The sequence below is a fragment of the Pogoniulus pusillus genome, chromosome 13, assembly GCF_015220805.1.
Source record: "Pogoniulus pusillus isolate bPogPus1 chromosome 13, bPogPus1.pri, whole genome shotgun sequence".
In the NCBI taxonomy this organism is placed as follows: Eukaryota; Metazoa; Chordata; class Aves; order Piciformes; family Lybiidae; genus Pogoniulus; species Pogoniulus pusillus.
Window position 1 is genome coordinate 7,889,248 of NC_087276.1, and position 9,312 is coordinate 7,898,559.

Genomic DNA, 9,312 nt, shown 5'->3' on the forward strand with positions numbered 1-9,312 from the left:
GTTTTGAAACGTGGCTGCTCAGCTTCTGGTGCAGCCACCACGCTGAGAAATGTCTGCGAGACAAACCCGAGCTGATACCAGCAGGTTTCTCAGCCAGAGCCCGGGAGGTGGGAGAGAAGCTACACGCAGCACAAGAACTAAGTGTGCCAGCTCCACCTCCGGGGCCTGGAGCCAGGTGTGGTTCATACCTTCTCAGCAGTGCTACTGACACAGCCACATCATCCTCTCCCCTGGCACTCTTTGAGGAAGGGGACAGAGATGTGAAATAATGCTTTTGCCCTAGCACAAAGCAGCTGTGTGCGCAGGTCTGCAGCACATGGTGCCCTCTCTTGAGGTAGCTTGGTAGTGAAGCAGCACTTCGAAGCACTCAGCAGAGTCAGGGAGAGACGCAAGTGTGCAGGCAGCAGGGCTAGCTGGTGGCATCGGCTCACTGGTGCAGAAGACAGCTCTGAGCACAGCATGCGGCCAAGTCAGTGTCCAGGTGCAGTTATCATGCACATGGTGCAGCAAGCATGCAGTAATTCACATCCCTCAGGGTGCTTTAATTTGGTGCCCTGAGGGTGGTTTGCCTCACAGCACTTTTTGCCCGCAGAGCAGTAGCAGAGTGGGTCCCTGCTCACCCTTTTGCCTGTGTACGTGCAGGGTGGCTTTGCTCTGCCCCTAACAGAGAAGTTGGTTTTGGTTTGGTTCCATAGGTATGGTCAGAAAGGCATTTTTCTGGTCTCTTCTGATAAAGTACATAATTATTAGGTTGTCCTTAATGAAGGAATGAGCACTGTCAGGCAGCTTTGAGCCCCAAGAAATAACATGTAGAAAGAATCTGAGGTTTTCAGGCTTACTGGGAAAAAAGATCTCACATTTTAAGAGTAAAGGTTTCTAACTCAATGGCACTGCTGTGCCACTGACAGCTTTGCTGTTTCATGGTCCTTGCACCATGAAATTGGCCCAAATACCATGAGTTTTATGGGCTTGCTTTGAATGTTTAGTCTGCCCACCACCTCCTCACTCTTGTCTTCCCCTGTGCCTAGCCAGCATGGCACAGGTTTGCCACTTAGCCCATATCTGGGGCTAAACTAGAAGTTGCTCTATCACCTGATGAGAAGGGGAATAAGGAAAGGGAGAGACACAAGTTAAAATGAAATCTGGTTTAATGAGGTAGCCAAACTGATACCAATATCAATGTGAAGAATGCAAAGGTATACTCAGCCCAACAAAGGTACAGCAGTCACACCAAACAGGAAAGCAGCGCACAAGAGTGGGAGATAGAGGAGACTAAACAAGAAGCATCCCTCACCTCAGCAAGCTTTCCCCTGCAATGTTTATTGAATGGGATACACCTGTGAGCCAACTCCACTCAGCTGTCCTGGCTGACTCAAAACTGCTCCAGGTCTGCAGCCCACGGCCAGCCTGTGTTTCTGTCTCAGTTGAAACAGGACACCCCAAGCATGCCCCCTTGGATGAATGCTCTTTCTCATGCAGGACCTGGCAGATGGTGTTGTGAAGGGCAGTAGAGTTTTTCAGTTCCAGCATGCAGCCTGAGCAGCTCTGGTCACCTGAAAGCCTAACAGAAACTCCTTCATTGCTTGCCAAAGCCTCAATAAAACTAGAAATAGGTAAAATGAAAGAATGAACTTCTGCTGTGATTGTAGAGAGGTAAGAGCTGGTCTATTTTAATGGTATAATGGAAAGACTGGGACTGAAACACACCCCTTCTGGTCCTGGCACTTCCACTGGTCTCTAGGTGGCCTGAACAAATCACTCTTCCTACGCCAAGCTCTTTTACCATCACCCTGTCCATGCTGACAAGTGGCAAACCAAGAGGTATATATGACAATGTAATGTGCTGCCCTACTGGGATTGTTGATACAGCTGATGCCAGAACAAGCACTGTCCCCCTTTTCATAAGCTGGATAAATATTGTGGTGTCTTCTGTGTGAAAGCTGCTGCAAGTGCCTTATAAAGTCCTTTGATCTTGTACAGCTTTGAGGAGGAAAGCGCCAGGGTTGAGGGCAGACATTAACACTGTTGTGCTGCTTTTAAATGGGCACCAGGGTTAACCATCACCCTACAGGCACCTTGCCCAGGGACCTTGAACTGCAGCTTCTGGAAAGCTCTGCACCACCTTTTACTGCATAACTCCAGCCCCCACCCTGCCAGAGCAGCTGTGCCCACAGGAGTGCTGGCAGTACCCATCACCTTGTGGGGTCAAGTGCTGTAGAAGTTATTCCCCTGGTGGGACTTTAACCAGGGTTACTATGACACTCAGCCAGCAGGCTGCTGGCAGTGTGTGTCCTTGCCTCCCCTTCCTGGGTTCTGCCTGCTCTGGGGTGTTGAAGCATTCAGAGCACCTTCTCTTTCCAACTCTAATGAGATGCAACTGTTGCTCCAGGAAGCATGACTAAGTGCCCCCTGATAAAGCCCTACAGCTCCACCACCTGTTGCAGGGATGGACAGGGCAATCCGTACGTGCCACTGGAGACATCCGGTGGGTGTCTGGAGTATGGCTCTGTGCCTTCTCCTCCTGTGGAAAGCAGTGCTTGGATGCTTGTGCAGGTACTTAACCTGGCAACCCTCCAGAGAAGATGAAGATCAAGTCCCACAGTACAGACAAGGTGAGTTTGGTAATGGGAGAGTGCCTCCCTGCAGAAACTCTGTCTGGGGACTTGGGAAGAGCTTTGGGGTGACAACAGCCATTTTTAAAGGTGATGAGGTGATAGTGCAGTGGCTTGGCTCTTGTGCATGGGGTGCAAGATGGAGTCAGTGAGTGTATTGGTCTGTCTATCCCAACAAGGGACTCTGTCACTGAGCTTTCTCAGGGCCAACAATGGCAAGGGGATGGTGCTGGTGCTTTTAGCAGGAGATGCTGCCATACCACATGCAAAAGCACCTCTCTTCCTCATCTTCCTCATGCACTCTCAGCCCCCACACTAAGTTCCAATCTCTTCCCTTCCCTGCACATAACTTTTTCCTGCACACCTCTATCAGCAAGTGAGTCCCTAAGATTCTGTATCCCCAAGAGCACATCTGGACCTTCTTTTTGCACCACTGGCACTTCTACACAGATGAACTGTTTGGGGACAGCTATACCAGGTGGTACCTGCCTATCTGCAACAGCACCAGGAGCAGCAATCTGCCAACACAGCAGGGCAGGCATGGCACTTGGCACAGCTGGGTCCAGCTCCCAGCTGAGGCAGCTCTCCCTGCCCGTAGGCATGGGCACAGTCCTGGCTTCCATCTCTGTCTGCATATGGACACTTAGAGAGTCAAAACCAGTCCCTGGCTAACCCATCACATCCCAAGGAGGTCCCTGTGCTCCTGTACATCTGTCCTGCTGTGTGAAGCTTCTGCTCTATCCATGGGTAACAACCACTTTCCAAGAGTATTTATGCCTAGGAATGCAGGAATGGCATCTAAGGACTGAAGATAGCTGGATAACACATCAGTTGTCTCACACTGAAATTCACACCTGGCTATAGCATCCCTGGAGTGCAGCACAGATGAAAGCAGTTTTAGCACCATCTTAGCTAATTGATCCTGTACTCTCCCAAATTGCTTGAATGAAACAGCCTGTGAATGATGCCTCTGTGCCACTTCAGACTGTAAGCATGCATGGAATTGAGGTCAGAGCACTGACCACCGAGTTGGGTTGTGTATTTTCTCTAGCATGTAAATGCCAGTCTGGCAAACACTTAGACCTGTGTCTCCACACAAGTCACTCGTGCTCAGGCCTCAGTGCAGCTGTTCATGGGCAAAGCCAAACACATATACCAGTGTCCTTGTGCTCTGCAGCCTGTGTGAAGAGATGTGACTTGCTCTCTCAGAAACAGCTTGCCCTCAGACCTTCCTGGTGTATATATAAAACATCAAAACCCAGGCTTCAGATGTAGGAACTGGGGATATAGAATCATAGAATCAACCAGGCTGGAAGAGACCTCCAAGATCATCCAGTCCAACCTATCCCCCAGCCCTATCCAGTCAACTAGACCATGGCACCAAGTGCCTCATCCAGTCTCTTCTTTGAAGACCTCCAGGGATGGTGACTCCACCACCTCCCTGGGCAGCCCATTCCAATGGGAAATAACTCTTTCTGTGAAGAACTTCCTCCTAGCATCTGGGGGTCTGAGCCCACCCCAGATTCTGTGTGTGATTCCTGTGCTCCTGGCAGATGATGCAAGTTGCTGAGTTGCAGCTGGCTCCAAAATGCTCCCACAGCAGCCTGTGTCCCTGCTGAAGGACTCTGCACTCGGCTAGCAGCACCACATGGTCTGCAGGAGAGTTCTTAACTGCACTTCTTAGTGAAACACAGTCTGTTCTCTCTGTCCATGAGTGGAGCTGTGGTTACCCACACATATATCTATGCTGTGAGGAAGGCGTAGGTTGTCTATGGGCCATACAAGGATGTAATTGTGCAGCTGCATGAATGCATTCTTGAGCCAAGGTGCTGAGATACGGTTTAGCTGCAGAAAATAGGACTGTGGGCTTCCAACAGGCTTACTTGGGCACCTCTAAGACAGAGCTGGTGATGATGTGAGCAGATCACTGTGCCTCTTTCACCAGAACGGAAAGGCTCTCAAAGAACATTTGATCACAGTATCACCAAGGTTGGAAGAGACCTCACAGATCATCAAGTCCAACCCTTTACCACAGAGCTCAAGGCTAGACCATGGCACCAAGTGCCACGTCCAATCCTGCCTTGAACAGCCCCAGGGACGGCGACTCCACCACCTCCCCGGGCAGCCCATTCCAGTGTCCAATGCCTCTCTCAGTGAAGAACTTTCTCCTCACCTCCAGCCTAAATCTCCCCTGGCACAGCCTGAGGCTGTGTCCTCTCCTTTGATGGCAGTTTTGGAAGCCTTTAAAGCATTTTCAGCATGCCGGGGGCTTCTTAAGGACTCCAGGGGAAAAGAGTCATGAATCCATGGGGAGCGTGGGTGTGTGTCCCCCTCAGAAACTGGATGCAAAGGTGTGCTGGAGTCCTGTATACCCCAAAATTCCTCTCCCGCCGTGGTTTGAACGGGAGAGGAAAGGCGGGAAAAGCCTGTGCCTGTGCCTGTGCCCCTGCAGGCGGGAGGGGGCAGCGAAGGGCCCCGCGCTGGGGGCGGGCTGGCGCCCGGCTGTGCGCTTGGCGCCTGCGCGCTGCTCGCTCGGCTCTGGGGCTGGGAGCGGGAGCGGCGCTCGGTGCTGCCCGCCCCAGAGCTCTGCCCTGCCTGCATAGCTCCTGCAGAAAGAGCGCCCTGGCGGCCCGAAGGACCAGCTCCTGAGGGACAGGGCATTTCTGCTTCCCGCCATAAGCACCTGTCATAAATAACAGGCATAAACTTGGGTTCATGCAAGTTAAGGCTTTAATAGAGTTGCAGGAATCAAGCAATGTACAGGCCTGGGTGCGCAGGGGAGGCTCTGCTCTACCCTAACGCACCCCTTTTGTTTTCAGTGTTCTCTTTTTATAGCCTCTTCTATTACATATTCATTGCTAATTCTAAGAAGAGGTTGGGTTTTGCTGATCAGTTCTAAGAATGGGAGGTGTCTCTTCCACGCCATGTCTCTTTTTACTCGGTGGTCCCTCTGGTGGTCTTCAGGGATGAAGTAAGGGGTCTTCAGGGATGAAGTAAGGGATCTTCAGGGATGAAGTAAGGGGTCTTCAGGGATGAAGTAAGGGGTCTTCAGGGATGAAGTAAGGGATCTTCCTCAAGTGTCTGCTCCGTGAACTCCAAACTAGTCCTCTGTTTGCTCATGCCAAAGGCTGTCTCTTCCACCTGCCTCACTCCTCCACCAAGCTTTCTAGCATCTAATTATTTATTGCTGCTGTCCTAAGCCAAGTGTATGCTTCTGTGATGGTTGTGCAAGGAGGAGTGCAGCTCCATTCACACCCCCCCTTCCTCCCTGTCTGTGGCCTCTTGCCACGAACTGATCGGATCATGTATATATTTCTCACACACCCTTTGTGCAAGCTGGCGAGGCTCGGATGTCCTTTGAAGGAGGGAGAGCTGACAGGCGTCTGGAGCTCCCTTTCTCTCACACGGCCCAGCTCACCTGTGGGGAGCTTTGGCTCAGCCTGACTAATAGTGAGAGTGCTGAATCTGCTGCTTAAAACTAAACTCATTTCTGTAGATAGTTCTGGGAGCGGGTTTCAGGAAAATAAAACGATTCTGTTTTTATCTATATATTCCTGACTCGGCCACATTAATTCTCTGCCTCCGCAACAGGAGGAGAGCAGCAAGCCCTGCAGTGCCTGTCGCCACTGGGCTGCGTGGATGCAAGCACAGCCATGTGAGGAGGGAGCAGCACCCTGAGCCAGGTGCCCTGTGGCACCCACACCTCTTCCCTCTGAGCAGGCAGTCACAGCCAGGGCCATGGGAGTCAGGGATCAGAGTATGGGATCTGCTTCCTCATCCTCTGGATAATTAAGTCCTGCCCTGCTTGCTTCTGCCATGCACTTCCTTGCTTCTAGGCAGGAAGGAACTGGCTGTATCCAGTTCTGGGGCCCCCAGTTCAGGAGGGACAGAGAACTGCTTGAGAGAGTCCAGCACAGAGCCACAAAGGTGATGAAGGGAATGGAACATCTCTCTTATGAAGGAGAGACTGAAGGAACTGGGGCTGTGTTGCTTGGAGAAGATGAGATTGAAAGGTGACCTCATCGATGCTTATAGATATGTGCAGGTGAGTGCCAGGAGGCTGGAGCCAGGCTCTGCTAAGTGATGCCCAACGACAGCACAAGGGGCAATGGTGGGAGCTGAGGCATAGGAAGTTTCATGTAAATATGAGGAGGACTTTTTTCTCTGTGAGGGTGACAGAAGACTGGAACACGACTGCTCAGGGGTTGTGGAGTCTCCCTCTCTGGAGGTATTCAAGACTCTCCTGGATGTGTTCCTATGTGATCTGCTCTAGGTGATCCTGCTCTGGCAGGGAAGGTTGGACTGGATGAGCTTTGGAGGTCCCTTCCAGCCCCTGACACTCTGTGATTCTGTGAATGCCTGCCCTGCCCAGTACCCAGCGTGAGCTGTGATAATCCAGCAGCAAAACCCAACACCGAAAAGTGTTTAACCTTATTTAGCATCAGAAGGCTGACTGGTGCAGGGCATTCCTGAAACACACAGGATTAAGTGCAGTGCTTGAACTCTGGATTTCATAGTGAGCATATCCTGGGGGTGAGATGCTGCTGGGCCACAGCTTTATCACAGCTCCAGATCTGCACTGTAGTTCTATCTGCACAGACCTATCCTGCTGTCTCTTTTGTGCCTCTTTGTTCTTGCTTTTATTTTGCTTTATTTTGTTTTTTGCTTTCAGCAAAGTAGGGATACTTCTGGCTCCTCTCCCCACAGACTTAGACCTCAGCAGCAGTGCCAAATGGGCCTGAGAGTCTTCCTTGAAGCCTAGCCAGAACCATTGCTGGCTCTGCATGGCATGGTTTGTCCCTTCAGCAGGAATATCTTTTTTAATCTTCAGTGTCTCTCTTTGGTTTCTTGTGTTTTGAATATATAATTGGATCATTTCCAGGGTGGAGAGCTACTCACTAATTGCATGTATGTGAATCACAACATCATTCATGCCCTTGCCTTGGACAGAATTTCCATATCCCAGAGGCCAATCTGTGCTTCCAGAGACTGTTTACTTCCTTTGATGTCAGAACTGTCATTTCAAAATTTGCACCATTTTGCATGAATAGATTTCAAAGCACTTTCCTGCCACTCCTAGAAACAGAGGAAAATTCCTACCTTCCTTCCTTTTCTCTCTCTTGTCCCCTGCAAGTTTGTTTTTGTTTCTCTACACATGTGGCAGCTTGTCTGGCCAGCCCAAAACCCCTTTGAAAGAGGGAGAAAGCCAACAAAAGTAAGCTTGCAGGAGAAAAGACAGAGAAAGAAGGGAAGGCAGCTCCTGAGGTGGGAGGATCTGACCGTGCAAACAATGGCATCTCTGTGGTGGCAACCTTAGGGCTCCTAGGATGTCCTAGATCCCAGGATATGGTGTCCTGACACCACAGATTCTGCAGACAGGCTGCAATACAGGGCTTTGAAGGCATAAGGCTTGAAAAGATCTGTTCATAGAAAGTGGTGCAAAGTAGCCATGACCATGCCAGCTCTGCTGCTTCCATGGGTTTGTGTAGCTCAGACATCATCTGGAGATGAAACCTTCCTCAAGGGAACAGGTATAGGGCCTTGGGCTACTGATTCACAGGGCTGGAGCTGTTGGTATCACATAACCCCAAAATTTCTGGTCCCTGCAGTACCTCCACTGGAGGCTTTTCCTGCTAGTAAGAACTTGGACAGCTTCTTGCTCTCCTAAGTGATGTCAAGGTTCTCAGAGGGTTGAGAGCACAATATTACTCCAGCTGCTTTTCTATCCCATAGCAGGTAGAAAGAGGAGGACACAGGATGGCAGAACAGCCTAGCCCTGAGGACCCAGGTCCCTGCTAGGCCTGGCTGGCTAAAGCTTCTCTGTTACACAGGTGCCAGGATCTGCTTTCAGGGTAGCTTGGTGTGTGCAATGGGACAAGCTCATTTCTGCACAAAGACAGATTGGCTGGGGGTAGAGTTTCAGGGGTGGTGTGGCACTGCCCTGTTGCAGCCCTCAGCTGGCTGGATGTCAGCTGCAGCTCCAGCTTGCTCTGACTGTGTTTCTTTTTGCTGGCACCACTCGGTGCCATTGCCACCCCTCTCTAGGCCCAACTGAGCCTTGGGTCCAAAATGCTTGAGTAAGATGAGAAAACCTGGCCGAGGTAACCCACTCACAGGCGCCCTGAGAGCAATGCTGCCTGGCACCACATGCAGCCTGTGCCCAGCACTGCCTCACCTCATGCACACCCCACAAACGCCCTGCACTCAGCTCTGCCTCTGCCTACCCAGCCCTGGACATGCTGTGCAGCTTGTGCCACCTCTCCCCTTCTGCCCCTGCCTCCCAGGCTGTGCATGTTGCCGATCTGCTCTGGCCCCACGCTCCTCTTGGGCAGCACTTCACCTCTGTGTGCTCTCCATGCACCCTGCAGCTGCCTTGCAGCTGCCTCATCATCCAGAAATGTGGGGGAGGCTTCATTCTTGCATGAAGCATTCAGAGCGTGTCTGGTGCCTCCCCCCGCCTTTGCCCTGGTTTCTCTTCAGCTCTCCTCCTTGTCCTCCCACCCCTGCTCTAGCTTCCTGCCCTTTGATGAGCCTTCCCTCCTCTGCTCCAGGGTATGAAGTGCTTACCAGGTGGAGATGACTTCTCCCCACCCCAGGATTAGGTGCAATTATAAGGTTATGCTTCTCCCTGAACTCTTGGTCTGGTGTGCATTGAAGGGGCTCAGAAGCAAGGTCTTGCTAACAGATGGGACATGGAGCA